The 20,243-nt window shown below is 41.0% G+C and overlaps 2 non-coding genes and 1 pseudogene across 2 annotated transcripts; all 3 read left to right on the forward strand.

Moving 5' to 3' along the window:
* Nucleotides 1-1,305: 1,305 nt before the first annotated feature.
* Trnaa-agc (transfer RNA alanine (anticodon AGC)) lies at nucleotides 1,306-1,378 on the forward strand. Its single transcript has one exon. It is a non-coding gene; the product is annotated as a tRNA-Ala (tRNA).
* A 1,650-nt stretch (nucleotides 1,379-3,028) lies between these two features.
* On the forward strand, nucleotides 3,029-3,101 carry Trnav-uac (transfer RNA valine (anticodon UAC)). The gene has a single exon. It is a non-coding gene; the product is annotated as a tRNA-Val (tRNA).
* A 643-nt stretch (nucleotides 3,102-3,744) lies between these two features.
* Nucleotides 3,745-4,968, forward strand: LOC102920602 (E3 ubiquitin-protein ligase Arkadia pseudogene; annotated as a pseudogene).
* The last annotated feature ends 15,275 nt before the right edge of the window (nucleotides 4,969-20,243 follow it).

A 20,243-nucleotide genomic window follows, 5' to 3' on the forward strand; every position in this document is an offset into this window, starting at 1 on the left:
AGTATTCAGAGATGGGTGATGCCTGGGGGGCACTCACCAACCTAAGACAGAAGGCCTGTGCGGCCTGGGCAGGTGTCTCCATGATGGGTAAGGTGACCTGCTGACATCCCATGCAACCTAAGTCAGAAGCTCCTTTTTTAGTAAAAGGTGGACCTGTAGGGACCTGGTCCCCGTTTTGGGTAACTATTGCCTTGCCTGCTGACTGTGACCTTGATAGCCTCCCTATGCTAATTCCCTGCCAGGTTCCACCCTCCTGAATGCTTAAGGGAAGTTCCTTGTCTGTGTATCCTGCATAATGGGCGTTAACAGCTTAGATGCAAGATTGTAAAACATCGGTAGCCAACTTCTGCCTTCTGGGGTTCTCCCATTGTGCTGTAAGCCTGTATTTAAGACTTTTTCCCTCCTTCAATAAACAACACTCGGCATTAAAAAAAAAAAAAAGAAAGAAAGAAAGAAAAAACAAAAACAAAAAACAAAACAAAAAATGATCCAGCCACTTGTGACAGCAGAGTAGTTAGCCGGGGGATCAAGAGAACAGAGACAGGTACCAATTTTGATTTATGTCTTTGTGTCTTTCTCTTTTTGTAGTTTTCCCCAACCATGGTGAGACTTTTCTCTAATTACACCTAATAAATTAGCATAGAAACAACAGTTTTTTCTCAAAGCCATACATAGTCCCCTGATTCCAATGACAAGTAAGTCTAAGGCCCTCTGATTTTGTAGGACCATTTCTGTAAAGGAATCTAACTGTTGTTTTAATTTAGAAATGGAAACTCATTACCTCTAGGTTCTGATCAACCTGTCTACTTAGTTTCTTAAAATGTTTTATTTCCCATGTTAAAGGCTGATGTGCCTGTGACTGTTGTGAGCTAGCTGTGCCTGTTCCACCTAGCTCTCTTTCTTTTTTCTTTTTCTTTGTAGTCCAGGGTCCATATTGAAATGTATTTTTCCTTCTTTCCAATTATATAGGTGTGGTAGTTTGAATGAAAATGGCTCCCACAGGCTGATAGGGAGTGGTGCTATTTGAAAGGATTAGGATGTGTGGCCTTGTTGGAGGAAGTGTGTCACTGGGGGTGGGCTTTGAAGTTTCAAATGCTCAAGCCAGGCCCAGTATCGCTCTCTCTTCCTGCTGTCTGCAGATCTGGATGTAGAACTCTCAGCTCCTTTTCCAACACATGCCTGCCTGCACACTGCTATGCTCTCTACTATGGTGATAATGGACTCAGCCTCTGAACTTGTAAGCCAGCCCAAATTAAATGTTTTCCTTTATAAGAAAAAAAAAAAAAGAAGAAGAATTGCCGGGAGTTGGGGATTTAGCTCAGTGGTAGAGCATTTGCCTAGCAAGCGCAAGGCCCTGGGTTCGATCCTCAGCTCCAAAAAAAAAAAAAAAAAAAGAATTGCTGGCAGAGTCAGGCAGATCTCTGTGAGTTTGAGGCCAGCTTGGGCTACAGAGTGAGTTCCAGGAAAGACACAAAGTTATACAGAGAAATCCTGTCTCGAAAAACAAAACAAACAAAAAAAAACTAAGATAAACAATCTTTGCTTGTTTTTGGTTACTTGTTTTAGGCTTAACCTAGAAAACACATACAGGAGATTAAAAAAAAAAAGTTTATTTCTGTAATTAATTACATTAGTACTTAGCATGACTACAAGTATAGCGATGAACACATGAAAGAGTTTGATCATTTACAAGGTGATTGACAACTTACACATCTTAATTATCTTAACAGTTTACAATAAGTTAGTAGTTTTTATAAGACTAGGACTTTACATTTTATTCCTTTTACGTTTAGCCTTAAAAATAACAATCTTTGAATTGAAGCTCTTTTAGTATCAAAATGAAACTTTAATTATAGATACAGTCCATAGGGAGACTGGGAAGTTTTCTGATCTTTTTATAGTACACCATTTCAAAATATAATAGTTTCTTATGACTCAGTTTATCAAAATGACTAAAGCTTAAATTTAGCAAAGATAAGGAGGCTAGACACATTCTTAAATCTAAATAGACTTTAGATGAATAAATGCATTCTCTAAGCCAGTGGCTCTCAACCTTCTCAATGCTATGACCTTTCAACACAGCTTCCCATGTTGTGGTGACCCCCAACCACAAAATCACTCTCACTGCCAAACCTACAACTGCAATTCCACCACTGTTATGAATCAAAATGCAAACATTTGACACAGAGATATTCCTTGGCTACCCCTATGAAAGGGTCTTTCAAACCCCAAAGGGTCAAGATCCATAGCTTGAGAACCTCCACTCCAAATTTTGACAGATTGCTTAGGTCATTGACTTGCTACACCAGAAGATAGGATCATTTCAGTTTCTGGTGCTTAGTGCTTGGTGCTCAAATCTATGGACCTGCTGGAGCCAGCCAACAAGTTGAATAGAGTAGCTGAGTAGGGCATGAAGCTAAGGAGAAAGCAGAGAAAGAAGAATAGACAGAGACAGAAAATTAGTGCTGGAAGGGCTTCTGGTCAATACCAGAAAAACCCCGAGTTTATTTCACAGCCATCTTATGTACAGAACTGAAAAGCAAAAGTAGAACAAGGCACAGCATAATAGGTGGTCTAGCGTGTCCTTGAATCAAGGACCAGGCAGTTTCATCATCTCAAACATATGTCACCTGCTAACTTCAGCAGCCTGCCTGGAATTGGGCATTTGCTAAATAATTAGTTCTTTCCCACAAAGATAATCAGGTCGTTCTCACAGCCCCTGTACTTTCCCCAGGAGTCTGATCAGAGCTTTCTCACAGCTTCTGAAGAGACCAGAGCAAGCAAGCAAGCTTTGAACTCTTTTGGGTCAGAATGGACTTTAGCTTCAAGCTGAGTCACTGTGGGAAACTGAGTCACTGTGGGGGTCCCATATGGCCCTAACTCTTTAGCCTTTTATTTGTGTATTTAAAATCACATATTAATAATATAAAACATTTTATAAACTTAAAATAGCCTTATAAATAAGTCCAATAGCCTTATAAATTTAAATATTTTAAAAGCTGTTCCTTAAAAATATCTAGTTTTGCCGGGTTCCATAGTGTAGCGGTTATCACGTCTGCTTTACACGCAGAAGGTCCTGGGTTCGTGCCCCAGTGGAACCACGTGTTGTGGGACTCCCCTTTTTTTAAGCCGGGCGTTGGTGGCCCACGCCTTTAATCCCAGCACTTGGGAGGCAGAGCCAGGCGGATCTCTGTGAGTTCGAGGCCAGCCTGGGCTACCAAGTGAGCTCCAGGAAAGGCGCAAAGCTACACAGAGAAACCCTGTCTCGAAAAACAAAACAAAAAACAAACAAAAAAAATCTAGTTTTTTAATTTAAATTTCCTATAAAACTCTAAAATTTCCTCTTAAAAGAGTTTAAGGCTGTCGGGGAGGGCCGGGCCAGGCTGCGGCGGCGGCGATGGTGGCAGAGTAGATACGCGGCGTAGATACGCCCGCTGTTCAGGGTCGCCAGAGCGCGTGGGCTGTGCGCGATCAGGCGTTCCAAGGCGGGTTGTGTCAAGCCGGGCTGAGTCGCATGCTCGGCCGAGGCGTTGACAGACGCCCTCCTAAGGAGAGCCACCCGGCCCGCCTTAGCCTCGCCTCTGCCTGGTCGGGTGCTATTTGCTGGCCTGCGCCAGCGAGCCCCGGCCCTGGCCGCACGGGGGCTGTGGACTCGGGGTACATGCATCAAGATGTATGTGTAGAGGTCAGAGGGCAACTTTGGAGTCATTTTCCGAGGATCAAGCTTGAAGCCAGAGTTGAAGCCTGCCTTAAAGTTTCCCATGTCTCAATGGACTCCTGAATTTACCGAGGTCTACACCCTAAAAGTGACTATGAAGAGTGGGACTCCTCCTGATGCGCCCACAACACAGGAGAGTCTGAAGGGGGTCCTTCTGCACCCACAGTCCCTAGGGGCCACCAAGAGCTTCCCTGCAGAAGTGGAGATGATTAACAGCAGAGTGGGGAATGAATTCTCTCACCTGTGTGATGATTCAAAACAAGAGAAGGACATGAATGGCAACCAGCAAGAACAAGAAAAAAGTGGTGTTGTGAGGAAAAAGCGCAAAAGCCAACAGGCTGGCCCCTCATATGTACAGAATTGTGTCAAAGAAAATCAGGGAATCCTAGGGTTGAGACAACATCTGGAGACACCAAGTGATGAGGACAATGACTCTTCATTCAGTGAGTGTCTGTCTTCCCCCTCTTCTAGTCTCCATTTTGGGGACTCTGATACTGTGACTTCAGATGAGGACAAAGAAGTCTCACGGAGACATCCCCAGCCTGTTTTGAGTGCTAAAAGCAGAAGTCACAATGCACGGTCCCAAAAGTGGCCTCGGACTGAGGCAGAGTCTGTGTCAGGCTTGTTGATGAAAAGACTTTGTTTTCACGGTAGTGCACTGAGGAGACACCCATGCAGAAAGAGACTAGTGAAGAGCAGCTCCTCTCAGAGGACACAGAAGCAGAAGGAGAGGCTGCTGGTGCAGAGGAAGAAGTGGGAGGAGCTGGCCCAGAGGAAGTATGCGCTCCTCCCCAGCTCCATCCAGTAGCTCTAGTGAGAACGACCTCAGCAGCGACTCCTCTTCCAGTTCCTCAATGGACGGAGTGGAGGACCTGTGTGCATCTGCCAGCGAGAACCCCAGCAACCCTGCTGCCCCCTCAGGAAGTATTGATGAAGATGTTGTGGTGATAGAAGCTTCCTTCACTCCCCAGGTCACAATTAATGTTACCTCAACTGACAGTGAAGTGGAGATTGTTACAGTTGGAGAAAGCTATCAGTCTCGTTCAACCCTTGGGCACTCTAGATCTCACTGGAGCCAAGGTTCAAGTTTGCATACAGTTCGACCACAAGAGCATCGAAACCGCAGTAGGATCTCTACTGTTATACAGCCCCTGAGGCAGAACGCGGCAGAAGTTGTGGACCTTACTGTTGATGAAGACAACCTGCCAGAGTCAGTTCTCTCCTTCTACCACATGGGTCCTGGAGGTTAAACTCAAGTTGTCTTGGCAGCAACTTTACCCACTGAACCATCTCACTGAATACAGCACTACATGAGCTATTCAGTGCTTTAATTAAAACAGGATTTTTGTTAGATGATTTGTGAAATAGTAAATTAAGGCTAGTGTTCTATTTTTCTTGGGTTGGGGGCCAAGGACAGGGGAGACAGAGATTGAGCCTGAAGCTCTCCCTTTGCTAGGCTCAGCAACAGCCTCAGCCCATGTACTTTATATCTTGAGACAGTCTCAAGAATTATCTCATGTGGGCCTTGAATTTGCTCTCTAACCCCGGCTGATCTTAATTTGGCAATCTTCCTGCCTCAGCCTTCCAAGTAGCTACAATTCCAGGCCTGCACCACCAGGCTGACTAGTGTGAACTATTCCAAGCATGCCTAAGGTAGGCTGTGTTTTTCTGTGGTGTTCGGTAAGTTAGGTCTATTAAATATCATTTGAGACAGGGTCTTCGGATGTATAATGCAAACACATAGATATTTTACCAGTGTGTCTCCTATCTGGGAAGAAAGTGCTGTGCAAGTAGAAGAAATAAAGCCCATACCTTCTGATTTTGGCTGACAGACTTGCTGCTTTTGGAAAGCCAAAAGTGAGTGCCTCTTAAGCAACCTGAAAAGTATAGAAACAAATTAAATATCAAAGAACCAAACTTTGTATTGCTGTGAAATAATCCTCTTGTACACTGTAAAGATTTGTCACAAGAAATGGTTTAATAAAATGCTGGGCAGGAAGTAGGTGGGGAAGCCAAACAGAGTACTGGGAAGGAGAAGGACTGGAAATTGCCAGTCAGACACAGAAGAAACAAGATGAGAATGTTGTAGTGAGAAAAGGTATCAAACCATGTGGCTAAACATAGATAAGAATTTTGAGTTAATTTAAGTGTAAAAGCTAGTTAGTAATAAGCCTGAGCTACCAGTCAAGCATTGGTAAGTAATATAAGCCTCTGTGTGGTAACTTAGGAAGCAGCTGCTGGGTATTTGGGAGTTGCTGGTGGGACAGAAACTTCTGCACACAAATGTTTGGCAAAAATTTCCACATAAAGCCTGAAAAAGCTTGAAAAAGAATTCTAAACACACAAAAATGGAATCAAACTCAGCTTCTTGGTAACCACTTTTTTTCTGGTTGGGTTCTATTTGCTGGCGCTGAGCAAGGACACACAGCTCCTTAAAGAGATGGCTTCCTAACTCAGTGTTGGTGGTAAAAACAGGTAGCTCTTTTAAGAGGCCCTGCTACCAAACATTTATATAGTGTTTATGAACAGTGCTACTCAGTGGTGGCATGGATCTGGAAATTCCCCAGAGTTGGGGCCTACGAGTGGCCCCCACCAGTACCTCTGCCATGAAGCTAGACTCTCAGGAAGTCAAGGAGTAGGGCAGAGCCAGTCACTTTGTCCTAGCCATGATGCTTAGCAGTTTAAATGCTCATGTGGTCAGATTCAGACAAAAACAAAACAAAACAAAAAACCTCTAATCAGGTTACAGTATGTTTAAAAATATGTGTAGGCTAAGAAGAGAAAAAAGAAAAAGGGTAAAGAAAGTCCTTAAAAAAGAAATAGAGTAATAAAAACCATAATAAGCCACACAAAGATGGAAAATACACAGAGTCTGAACACTGTATCTTTATTGTGTTGTCTTTACATTTTTTGATGGCTAATGAACAAATGATAACTACTAAGAGACATTTTATTATGAAAGCTGCTAGATTAAACCAACCTATATATTTTAAAAATATATTGATTTCAAATTTTAAGTCAGAAGATATGTTACTTTGGAAAAGAGGATCTACTTTTATTTCCATAGGAAGTGAGGAGCTCTGGATTCATTCTGAGTTAAGAAAAATGAGGTTTGATCAAGGAAGACCCCCTGAAAATTCTCTGGGAATGGATGGCCCAGATGATCCAGCATTTCAAAGCACCTCTGTGGCAGTTTCCTCTGAGTCTGCATTCAGAACAGCTTCAAGGCTGCTGGCTGAGATGAGCCAGCCTCACAGAGTACTCCAGTCAGGACTCGACCATAATCTTAAATTTTCTCAGGGTCTCCCAAAGATTACCAGTGCCACCAAGCAGCAGAAAGTCATCTAGAGAACTATGCCCACATTCCCAAAATATTGGTTATAAATGTTTCTTTTCACTTAAGAGAGTTTTGGTTACAAATTGTTATTGGTCATAGTCAACTTCTTCCTAAAAGAAGAAAGGGAGATATGATAGAGAAATGAGGGGGAAAAAGTTGATTATTATCTGGGTAGTGGTGGCACACGCCTTTAATCCCAGCACTCGGGAGACAGAGACAGGTGGATCTCTGTGAGTTTGAGGCCAGCCTGGTCTACAGAGCAAGATCCAGGACAGGCACCAAAACAACACAGAAAAACCCTTTCTTAAAACAAACAAACAATCAAACAAAAACAACAACAACAAAAATAGTAGGTTATTATAATGGGAAAAAAGGGTAGATTATTAAATCTACTTTAATCCAAAAAACAACAATTAATGTTCCATATTTTATATTGGTAAATATTTTGGTTTATTGATACAAATTTAAAGTTAATTTTGTTATACTGTATGTATATTTCTACTCTTGTTTAGGGTATGATGTTAGTGCAGCTCAATTAAAAATATAATGTATAATTAAGAAATACTGATTAATAGTAATCTATAATAGCAAACTTATAGTCATATTAGGTATGTTTTTAAGGTCATACAGAGATATATTTCAGCTAGATAGGCAATCTTCAAACACTTCAAAGACCTACAGAATATGGCATTTAAAATGTTTTAAGAACGTAGGCTTTTCATAAGAGTGGGACACATCTGCTCCTGGCAGCACCAATATAATCCAGAAAAGATGATGGGCATTGATGAAACTCTGTATAAAGTTTGTTTTCTTTTTCTTTTTTAATTTTATTTTACAATACCATTCAGTTCTACATATCAGCCATGGGTTCCCCTATTCTCCCCCCTCCCACTCCCTCTCCTTACACCCAGCCTACGCCCCATTCCCACCTCCTCCAGGGCAAATCCTACCCCGAGGACTGCGATCAACCTGGTAGACTCAGTCCAGGCAGGTCCAGTCCCTTCCCCCAAGACTGGGCCAAGTGTCCCTGCATAAGCTCCAGGTTTCAAACAGCCAACTCATGCAATGAGCACAGGACTTGGTCCCACTGCCTAGTTGCCTCCCAAACTGATCAAGCCAATCAACTGTCTCACCTATTCAGAGGGCCTGATCCAGCTGGGGGCCCTCAGCCTTTGGTTCATAGTTCATGTGTTTCCATTCATTTGGCTATTTTTTTTTCAATAATTGAGTAAAACTGAAATTTATTATAAGCCACAGTTGTCCTAGGGACCTCCATGCTATATATATAGCCTCCATGGTTCTGTGGGTTGTGGACTGATTGTTCTTTATTTTATATCTAGAATCCACTTATGAGTGAGTACATACCATGACTATCTTTCTGGGTTTGGATTACCTCACTCAGGATCATTTTTTCTAGTTCCATCCATTTGCCTGCAAATTTCATGCTTTCATTGTTTTTCTCTGCTGAGTAGTACTCCATTGTGTATATGTACCACATTTTTTTCATCCATTCTTCTGTTGATGGGCATCTAGGTTGTTTCCAGGTTCTGGCTATTACAAATAGTGCTGCTATGAACATAGCTGAGCATGTATCTTTATGGTATGAATCAGCATTCCTTGGGTATATGCCCAAGAGTGGGATTGCTGGGTCTTGAGGTAGTTCGATTCCTAATTTTCTGAGAAACTGCCATACTGATTTCCACAGTGGTTGTACAAGTTTACATTCCCACCAACAGTGGAGGAGTGTTCCTTTTGCTCCACATCCTCTCCAACATTGACTGTCATTGGTGTTTTTGATTAAAGCCATTCTGACAGGTGTAAGGTGGTATCTCAGAGTCGTTTTGATTTGCATTTCTCTGATGATTAAGGATGTTGAGCATTTCTTTAAATGTCTTTCAGCCATTTGTAGTTCTTGTTTTGTGAATTCTCATTTTAGCTCTTTAGCCCATTTTTTAATTGGACTGTTCAGTACTTTGATGTCTAGTTTCTTGAGTTCTTTATATACTGTGGAGATCAATCCTCTGTCCGATGTGGGGTTGGTGAAGATCTTTTCCCATTCTGTTGGCTGTCTTTTTGTCTTATTGACTGTCTTTTGCCCTGCAAAAGCTTCTCAATTTCAAGAGGTCCCATTTATTAATTGTTGTGCTCAGGGTCTGTGCTGTTGGTGTTTTATTTAGGAAATGGTCTCCAGTGCCAATGCGTTCAAGAGTGCTTCCTACTTTCTTTTCTATTAAGTTTAGTGTAACTGGATTTATGTTCAGGTCTTTGATCCACTTGGACTTGAGTTTTGTGCATGGTGACAGATATGGATCTATTTGTAATCTTTTACATATTGACATCCAGTTATGCCAGCACCATTTGTTGAAGATACTTTCTTTTTTCCATTGTATAGTTTTGGCTCCTTTGTCAAAAACCAGGTGTTCATATGTGCATGGATTAATGTCAGGGTCTTCAATTCGATTCCATTGGTCCGTATGTTGGTTTTTATACCAGTACCAAGCTGTTTTTATTACTATAGCTCTATAGTAGAGTTTGAGGTCAGGGATGGTGATGCCTCCAACGGTTGCTTTATCGTATAGGATTCTTTTAGCTATCCTGGGTCTTTTGTTTTTCCATATGAAGTTGAGTATTTTTCTTTGCAAGTCTGTGAAGAATTGTGTTGGGATTTTGATGGGGATTGCATTGAATCTGTAGATTGCTTTTAGTAAGATTGCCATTTTTATAATGTTAATCCTACCTATCCATGAGCATGGGAGATCCTTCCATTTTCTGATATCTTCTTCAATTTCTTTCTTTAGAGATTTAAAATTCTTATCAAAAAGGTCCTTCACTTGTTTAGTTAGTGTTATCCCAAGGTATTTTATATTATTTGTAGCTATTGTAAAGATGTTTCTCTGATTTCTTTCTCAGCCCTTTTCTCATTTGTGTATAGGAGGGCTACTGATTTTTTTGAGTTGATCTTGTATCCTGCCACTTTACTGAAGGAGTTTATCAGCTGTAGGAGTTCCCTGGTAGAGTTTTTGGGGTCACTTATGTATACTATCATATCATCTGCAAATAGTGAAAGTTTGACTTCTTCCTTGCCAATTTGTATCCCTTTGATCTCCTTTTGTTGTCTTATTGCTCTAGCTAGAACTTCTAGTATTATATTGAATAAATATGGGGAGAGTGGACAGCCTTGTCTTGTTCCTGAATTTAGTTGTATCGCTTTGAGTTTCTCTCCATTTAATTTGATGTTTGCTGTTGGCTTGCTATAAATTGCTTTTATTATGTTTAGAAATGTTCCTTGTATTCCTGATCTTTCTAAGACCTTTATCATAAAGGGGTGTTGGATTTTGTCAAAGGCTTTTTCAGCATCTAAGGAGATGATCATGTGGTTTTTTTTTCTTTCAGTTTGTTTATATGTTGTATTACATTGACTGATTTTCGTATGTTGAACCATCCTTGCATCCCTGGGATGAATCCTACTTGGTCGTGATGGATAATTGTTTTGATGTATTCTTGGATTCGATTTGCCAATATTTTGTTGAGTATTTTTGCATCAATGTTCATGAGGGAGATTGGTCTGTAGTTCTCTTTCTTTGTTGCATCTTTGTGTGGTTTGGGTATCAGGGTAATTGTAGCCTCATAAAAAGAGTTTGGTAGTGTTCCTTCTGTTTAAATTGTGTGGAACACTTTGAAGAGTATTGGTATTAGTTCTTCTTTGAAAGTTTGGTAGAATTCTGCACTGAAACCATCTGGTCCTGGGCTTTTTTTGGTTGGGAGACTTTTGATGACTGTTTCTATTTCTTTAGGGGTTATTGGTCTATTTAAATGGTTTATCTTGTCTTGATTTAATTTTGGTATGTGGTATTTATCCAGAAAATTGTCCATTTCTTCCTGGTTTTCCATTTTTGTGGAGTACAGGTTTTTGAAGTATGATCTGATGATTCTCTGGATTTCCTCATTGTCTGTTGTTATGTCTCCCTTTTCCTTTCTGATTTTGTTAATTTGGGGGCTCTCTCTTTGCCTTTTGGTTAATTTGGCTAGGGGTTTGTATATCTTGTTGATTTTTTCAAAGAACCAACTCTTTGTTTCATTGATTTTTTTTGTATTGTTCTCTTGGTTTCTATTTTGTTGATTTCAGCCCTCAATTTTATTATTTCCTGGTGTCTCTTTGTCCTGGGTGAGTTTGTTTCTTTTTGTTCTAGAGCTTTCAGTTGTGCTGTTAATTCAGTGGTATGGGATTGCTCCGTCTTCTTTATGTGTGCATTTAGAGCTATGAATTTTCCTTTACTCAGAGGTAGTGTCTGTCTTTGAAGTTAAGGTGTGTTTCTTGTATGCAGCAGATGGATGGGTCCTGTTTTCTTATCCATTCTGTTAGCCTGTGTGTTTTTATAGGTGAGTTGAGACCATTGATATTGATGGATATTAATGACCAGTGATTGTTAATTCCTGTTATTTTTTGTGGTTGTATTGTGTTGTCCTTCTTTGGTGTATGTTGGTGGGATTATCTATTGCTTGATTTTTCATGGATGTGTTTAGGTTCTTTGGGTTGGATTTTCCCTTCTAGTGCTTTCTGTAGGGCTGGGTTTGTGGACAGGTATTGATTAAATCTGGTTTTATCCTGAAATATTTTGTTTACTCCGCCTATGGTGATTGAGAGTTTTGGTGGTTATAATAGTCTGGGTTGGTATCCGTGGTCTCTTAGTGTCTGCATAAGATTTGTCCATGATCTTCTAGCTTTCATAGTCTCTGTTGAGTAGTCTGGTGTTATTCTGATGGGTTTGCCTTTTTATGTTACTTGGTCTTTTTCCTTTGCGGCTCTTAATATTTTTTCTTTGTTCTGTGTATTTAGTGTTTTGATTATTATGTGGCGAGGGGACTTTTTTTTGGATCCAGCCTATTTGGTGTTCTGTAAGCTTCTTGTATCTTCATAGGTATTTCTTTCTTTAGGTTAGGAAAGTTTTCTTCTATGATTTTGTTGAATATATTTTCTGTGCCTTTGAGTTGGTATTCTCCTTCTTCTATCCCTATTATTCTTAGGTTTGGTCTTTTCATGGTGTCCCAAATTTCCTGGACGTTTTGTGTTACGACTTTTTTGTCTTTAGTGTTTCCTTTGACTGACGAATCTATTTTCTCTATTGTGTCTTCAGTGTCAGAGATTCTCTGTTCCATCTCTTGCAATCAATTGGTTATGCTTGTTTCTGTAGTTCCTGTTCGTTTTGTCAGAATTTCTATTTCCAGCATTCCATCAGCATGTGTTTTCTTTATTGTCTCAAATTCATTTTTCAGATCTTGGAATGTTTCTTTCATCTGTTTAATTGCTTTTTCTTGGCTTTCTTTGATTTCTTCCCATTTTTGTTCATTTTTTCTTCCATTTCTTTAAGGGAGTTTTTTATTTCCTCTTTAATGGAGTTTTTCATTTCCTCTTTAAGGGAAGTTTTTATTTCCTCTTTAATGGAGTTTTTCTTTTCCTCTTTAAGGGAAGTTTTTATTTCCTCTTTGAGGGAAGTTTTTATTTCCTCTTTGAGGGAATGTTTTATTTCTTCTTTAAGGGCCTCTATCATCTTCTTAAAGTCATTTTTAGGGTTGATTTCTTCTGTTTCTTCTGTCTTGGTATGTTTAGGTCTTGCAGGTGTAGAATCACTACATTCTGATGTTACCATATAGGTCTTTATGTTGTTGCCTGTATTTTTGCACTGGCGTCTACTCATCTCTTCCTCTGCTCGGTGCAGGTGGTGTCTGTGTCTGAGAGTGCCTCTCTTGTTCTAATTTTTAGTCTTGGTTTAGTAGGAGTTCTTGGTTAAATTGGTGCTATTGGGCTGTTTCTTCAGGGGCAGCTGATCTCAGTCAGTGAAGTATATACTTATGATTCTAGTGATCTGGTTTGGTGTCTGGGCAGCGCCTTCTTCTGTGTTCCCAGGTCACGTTTTGTTCATTTGTCAACTCCTCAGCTGATCTTGTTTCTTTAGAGTTCAAACTGTAGGCATCTGAATCCTCTCCCAGATGGATTTCAGCTGAGCGGGGTAGTCTCACCTACACCTCCAAGTTGTTGGGTTTGGCAGGATCAGCAGCTGGGCCCTGGGTTGTATTCAGACGGAGTGTTCAGATTCGTTTTGGTTCCATCCCACCGAGATAGCTTCTTCCCCTGGTGTTGGGGTTAGAGGTGTCCCTGTTCCAAGCTGCGTCTGCTTGTCTCCATCGCTGGGTCTGTCTGCCTCTGTGGGCTGCCACCGGGACTGTATGTCTGCCAGCTGCCGCCGTGGGCCTACCTACCTCTGTTTGTCACAGCTGCCAGGCCCGTCTACCTCTGTGGGCCGCCGCCACAGGCCTACCTGCATCTGCTTGTCTCTGCCTCCAGGCTTGTCTACCCAAAGTTTGTTTTCTTTATGGCAAAAGCTAGCCCTGTGAACCAAGAAATTGTTCTTGACTTGACTGCTGACAGTAAGTATGCTGTCCAATCTGGACAGGCAGGACACAAAGAAAAGTGACTGCTGAACTTTGCTAAGACAGTCCTTCAAATTTTCCTGCTTCCAAAAAAGGCCTGTCTGATATGCTGTGTCTGTAGGCCAGAGCTGAATGCCCCAGCATTCCAGAGGAACTTTGTGTGACTGTCCAAGCAGCCTGATGTCCCTGTCATTAGGTAACATTTCATCTTTCTGGAGTCTTTGATGGAGTTGAAGACTAGATAGTTATAATTATAGTTTTCCTTAGTTATAATAGAAAGCAAATTAGATACAAAACTTTAGACTCACCAAGATAAAATAGATAATTAAGTATTTTCTCTTTTTCTTTTTTTTTTTTTTGGTTTTTTTCGAGACAGGGTTTCTCTGTGTAGCTTTGCGCCTTTCCTGGAGCTCACTTGGTAGCCCAGGCTGGCCTCGAACTCACAGAGATCCGCCTGCCTCTGCCTCCCGAGTGCTGGGATTAAAGGTGTGCGCCACCAACGCCCGGCTGTATTTTCTCTTTTTCTAAAGGCAAATGGATTAGATAGTATTACTGTAATTCTTAATTAATAACTGTTTTTGTTATATATAATAAAGTTAAAACCTTCCTTTTTAAATTAGACAAAAAGGGGGAAATGCTATGGGATAATCCTCTTGTATACTGTAAAGATTTGTTACAAGACTTGGTTTAATGAAACACTGACAGGCCGGTAGCTGGGTAAGAAGTTAGGTGGGAAAGCCAAACTGAGAATGCTGGAAAGGAGAAGGGTGGAGCCAGGAGTCACCAGCCAGATACAGAGGAAGCAAGATGAGGATATTGTAGTGAGAAAAGGTACCAAACCACATGGCTAAGCATAAATAAGAATTATGAGTTAATGTAAGTGTAAGAGTTAGTTAGTAATAAACCTGAGCTACTGGCCAAGCATTGGTAATTAATATAAGCCTCTGTGTGGTAATTCAGGAAGCAGCTGCTAGGTATTTGGGAGTTGCTGGTAGTACAGAAACTTCCATTTGCATTGTATGACCTAGATTTTCTGAACAATCCTAATATTGTGAATTTTATTGTTGTTAATGCTAGATAATTGTTTAAAGTAACTTAAGAATGATTCTAGATCCTATATATATAAAAAGGTTTAAACATACATATTTAAAATTTCATTTAAAACATTTATAGTACTGGTCCATGATAGGCAAGCATTCTACCTCAGTCCTTATCACTTTTTACAAAACTGTTAAGACAGCTAAGGGACAAGACAACTCAACATCAAGTTCTCAGCACAAAGGAGATTTATTTGTCCCAGAGGGATAAAGGGCAGGAAATAAGAGACAAAGACAGGAGATAGAGGATGAGGGACAAGGGAAAGGGGACAAGGAATGGAGGAAAGGGATATTTATCCTGGAGTGACAACTGACTGCCTCTGGATAGAGAGGAGATAGATGTGGCCCATAGGCAAATAGCAGCTTATAAAGGTAAATAGGGAAACCTTGGTGGTTATCTTTGGGAATATCATTAAAGGTTTGTAGCAAGGCAGAAGGAATAGAGGAAAAGAGCAAGGCCTGCCAGAGCCATGCTTGCTGTGATCAGAACAGCTAGAGCTTCAACAGTGTTTCACAAAGTTGAGTAGGCTGGCCTTGATCTTGAAATTCTCCTGCCTCAGCAGAGAAACTGGGATTATAAACCTGCATACAAGTAAAATCTTCCCTATTTCCTTTCTTTGTAACAGGGTCTCATGTATACCACTATGGTGGTATTTTATTTGTACTGAAATGTGATTTTATTTGTATGTTAATAAATTAAGTTGCTTGGGGGTCAGAGCTAATAGCAAGCCATAGCAGAGCTGGGCGTTCATGGTGCACGCCTTTAATCTCAATACCATAGAAGACTTGGAGGGTTGCACAAACAGGCAGTGACGAGGCAGTCATGTGTTTGGGTTTACAACCAATGAAAAGGCAAAACAGACAGACTATATAAAGACAAACACACAGGAAATAGCTCCTTTTTTGGAGAGGTCTCTTGGCTTAAGAGGCTAGCTGCAGCAGGTGGTAAGGCTCTTAGCTCTGATCTCTTGGCTTTCTTCTTTGCATTGGTTCTGTGTTTCTTATTTAATAAGACGGTTGGTTACATCTACATAGCACAGGCTGACTTTGAACTCCTTATCCTTCTTCTTTATTCTAAGTTTTGGGATTGCAGATGGAATACACCTAATTTCAAAAATTTTGGTTGCACTTACCAAAGCTACATGTAACCCAGCCTTGGGGAGTCAGAAGCTGGAGGATCAGAAATTCAAGGCCAGCCTGAGCTTTGAGAGGCTAGGTTTCATAACAAAACAAAACAAACAAACAAAAAACCCTCATCAGACAAGTGTGAATTCATGCTTCTGATTCCAACACTCAGGGCAGACAGAGATAGGCAGATCTCAGTAAGATATAGGCCAGCATGTCTACATAGTGAATTACAGGATAACCCATTGCTACATAGTAAGTTCCAGGCTACCAGAGGTTACATGGTGAGACTGTGTCTCAAAAATAAATAGGGGCTAGAAAAATGGCTCAGTGGTTAAGTGCACTAGTTTTGAAAGAAAACCTTTCCTGGGGAGATTCAACACTAGATAGGGAACCTATAATAGACCAAAGTATGGATACCACCAAAGTCCAATTTGGTGAATCAATGAGTTTTATTGGGTTTACTTACAGAAGCAGAAATGACTCAAGACAGATGCATCACCAAAGCCCATTTGAGCATGGGCAATGGTTCAAAAAGTTGGGAACCTGTGTATCGGCAGCTCAATGGGTTAGAGGATGTCCTTTCCAGGTACTTACTTCATTTGGTCCAAACCTCTTCCAGGCAGCTGGCCTGGTCTTGGAGTCTTCTTTGCAACTCTGGCAGGGAGGGTCCTAGTGAAACTGGTCAGTTTCAGAGATTTTCTGAATCTATTTTGAGTTGTTTACCTTCCTTAAGGAATTTTGTTGCAAGATGGAATATTTCAGTCTCAGAGTAAACTTACATAACAACTGGCTGATCTTAAGAGCACCAGGGTTGAATCCCACCAAACATCCCCATGTTTATTCTTGTTTTGTTTTGTTTTGTTTTGAGACAAGGTCTCACTATGCAACTCTTCCTGTGCTGAACCTCACTATATTATAGATCAGGCTGGTCTTGAACTCACAGATGTCTGACCATCTCTGCCTCCCAAGTGCTGGGATTAAAGGTGTATACTGCCCAGCCCCCTTGTTCCTTCTTCATAGTGTCTAAAAATTTTAATTAATTAGCTTATGTAACTGGGAATAGCAGGGTTTTGACCATGCTAAGCTCATGATCTCTGTTGAATATATCTCTAGTCGTAGAATTTTTGTTTTTAAATATTTTTTAAAAGCATTACAATTTATTCATTTATATGAGGGCATCATGAATGCAATTACATGTATGGAGGTCAGTGGACAAATTAAGGAAGTCAGTTCTATCCTTGTACTGCTAAAACTATGTATTTTTTTTATTTTGATTACATGTATTTATTTATTTTGAGTACTGGTGTCTGTGCATACACCCACACGTAGAAGTCATAACTTTTAGGAGTCTGTTCTTTTCCTCTACCATGTGAGTTCTGGGGATCAAACTCAGGTTGTCAGGTCTTGTAAAAAGTACCTTTACCAAATGCTCTGTATCACTGGCCTCATTTTTGCATTTTGAGAGAATGTTTTGCCAAGGAGCCCTAACTGGACTAGAACTTGCTATGTATAACAGGGTGGGCTCTAACTTGCATCAATCCTCTTCCCTCTGCCTCTTGAATACTGTCAATATATTTATTTTTGAGAAAGAATTTAGCTCTGTAGTGCAGGCTGGCTTGCAACTCACTAGACAGTCCAATCTAGACTAGAATTCAGGGAACTCCTCCCACTTCAGCCTTTTAAATGCTGAGATTACAGGCATGCACCATTAAATCAGGCTCCAACATTTCCTTATTTATTCATTCACCATCTTGGCTCTCTTTGTCCATCAGTAGGTCCCCAGCTCAAACTCAGGTCATACAGCTTAGCAACAAACATCTTTACCCACAGTGCCATCTAACTCACTCCCTTTTTTTCCATTTTCTAGTTTTTTGGAAAGAGACTTAGCCAGGCATGGTGATACAACATCTTTGATCCCAGCATTTGGGAACCAGAGGCTGGCAGGTCTGAGTTCAAGGCCAGTCTGGTCTATAGAGTGAGGTTCAGGACAGCCAGGGCTACACAGAGAAACCCTGTCTCAAAGGAAAAATAAAGGAAAGGTCTTGTTAGGTAGGCAGACTGGCCTTGAACTTAGAGGCCTCTTAGGTCTTCCTCCTGAGTGATGAGATTAAGGATATGTTTTTACCATGGTGGCTGCACTCCCCATTTAATAAAACAAAACAAAGCAAAATAAATAGTCTGCCTAAGCCTGCGTTTCAGACCTATAATTCCAATTATTCAGGTAAGATATGAGAATTCAAAACTCAAGACATTTCTTGAGCTGCAGAGTGTGTTCAAGGCCACTGTCTAAAAAGTGAAAAACTGTAAAAAGTGTCCTAAGGTATAGATTACTTGTCTTAAGTGCATGAAGCCTTGGGTTCAATCCACAGGAACAGGCCTTTGATTATTGGCTGTTTTATTTTATTTTAGGGTGCTGGGGTGGAACTTGGAAACTGAGAATGGTAGACAATCACTTTGACCACTGCATGACCACCCTCAGCCCGAGCTGAGCTGTTTTGTTTTGTTTCCTCTTGGCTTTGGGTGTCAGCATCTCACTCTGTAACTAAAGCTATACTGGAATACTCAGTGATTCTCCTGCCTCCACTTCTCAAAGCTGTGGTTACAGGGTGTGCCTTCCTGGGCCCTGCTCAGAATTATTACTTAGAGAGCTGTGTCTGGAACTCAGACAGTGGGACCCTCCTCTGGGAGACATAGTTCAGAGCGTGCCTCGTATTACATGAAAAAATCAGTGAATGTGGGGGTGTTTGTCACTTGGTATTCCTTTCAGACAGGGCGACCTCATAAATCCAGATCCTTACCCTACCACCCAAGTGTTGTTTTCAGCCCCATCCCCACCCCACCCCACCCCAGGTGGTGGGCACTCCTCTACTCACATCTCTGTGTCATAAATCCTCAAGACAAAAGACATTTGCATTGATGTGTTCAGTTTGCTGGCAAGAGCCTGGCCTGGAAATGCATAAAGGATTTGAGTGGCAGAAGTACTTAGGTAAGTAAAAAGACAAATTAATTAACTTGTCAAATCCTCCTTCTTAACATGAATGTGAAAGACTCTTGTATAACAAAGTATTGTTCCCAGCATGCCAAGTAGCCCTTTATCTTTTCTTTTTTTCTTTGTACTTAATTCATGCTCCTGCAGATCTTATGAATTAGCTCCTCTTCAAGCAGTAAGATTGAATAGAGTGGGGTTGGGAAACTCTTGGTAAGATGGATTCATTTCACCCTCAGCTTCATATGCAGAGAGACCCAAACTTTCATACGGGAAGCAAGGTAGGAGTCCTTGGCAAGTCCAGAGATAATGACTGTGAAATCAGCTATATGTGTAGAGCTGCTGTAGTAAAAGCCAGTGGTGTTCAGCTGTGCTTAAATATCTTGTGACTTGACTCAAAATTCTAGGATTTTTTTTTTTTTAGTTTTTCAAGACAGGGTTTCTCTGTGTAGCTTTGCACCTTTCCTGGAACTCACTTGGTAGTCCAGGCTGGCCTCGAACTCACAGAGATCTGCCTGGCTCTGCCTCCCGAGTGCTGGGATTAAAGGCGTGCGCCGCCGCCGCCGCCGCCGCCGCCGCCGCCGCCGCCGCCGCCGCCGCCGCCGCCGCCGCCGCCGCCGCCGCCACCACCACCACCCAGCTAAATTCTATGATTTTATATCTTTTATTCATTGTTTTTCTTTATGGTTTAATTGAACTAAAAGTGTGATAGTGACTTAACTACAATTTCATTCTGCCTTTTGTTTTAGAGTTTTAATAGATTTTTTTTTTTAATATTTTAGTTGCCCTGGTTTTTGTTTGTTTGTTTGTTTGGTCTTTCTGTGAGTTTGACACCCATACCCACACACACTTGCTGGAGACAGATTCCAGAGTGAGCCAAAGTGGGCCAGGGCTCTGCTATTGAGGTAATTTCCCAGTCCTGATTTTGAATACTTTAGAACAACACCTTCTCTTTGTTGAGTTTTTGACGTAAGTTACACTGTGACCAGTAATCCACACTAGTAAGCCTGGGCTGGCCTTAAAATTACTATAGAGTCCAGGCTGACCTTAAATTCTGTCTCAGTCACAGTTCTATTGCTGTGAAGAGACACCATGACCAATACACTCTTATAAAGAAAGCGTTTAACTGGGGACTTGCTTATAATTTCAGAGGCTTAGTCCATTACCATCATGTTGGGAAACATGGAGGATGCTGAAGAAGTTGTAAGAGTTCTACAACCTGATCTGCAGGCAGCAGTGAGAGAAAAAATCGAGTCTGGGATAGGCTTTTGAAATCTCAAAGTCCACCCCCAGTGACACACTTCCTCCAACAAGGCCACAAACCTCTTCTAATCCTTCTCAAATAGTGCCACTCACTGATGACTAAGCATTCAAACATATGAGCAGTTGGGGTAAATCTTATTCACACCATCATAAACTCTGTTTCACTTTTATTTTTATTTGTGCTGCTGCAGATCAAATCAAGCCCTCGTGTACACTAAGAAAGTGCTCAACCTAGGAGCTACATTCCCATCTGTGACCTGGATTCTGAATGCTGAAACTAAGTAT

Source organism: Peromyscus maniculatus, chromosome 21 (genome assembly GCF_049852395.1).
Source record: "Peromyscus maniculatus bairdii isolate BWxNUB_F1_BW_parent chromosome 21, HU_Pman_BW_mat_3.1, whole genome shotgun sequence".
Lineage (NCBI taxonomy): Eukaryota > Metazoa > Chordata > Mammalia > Rodentia > Cricetidae > Peromyscus > Peromyscus maniculatus.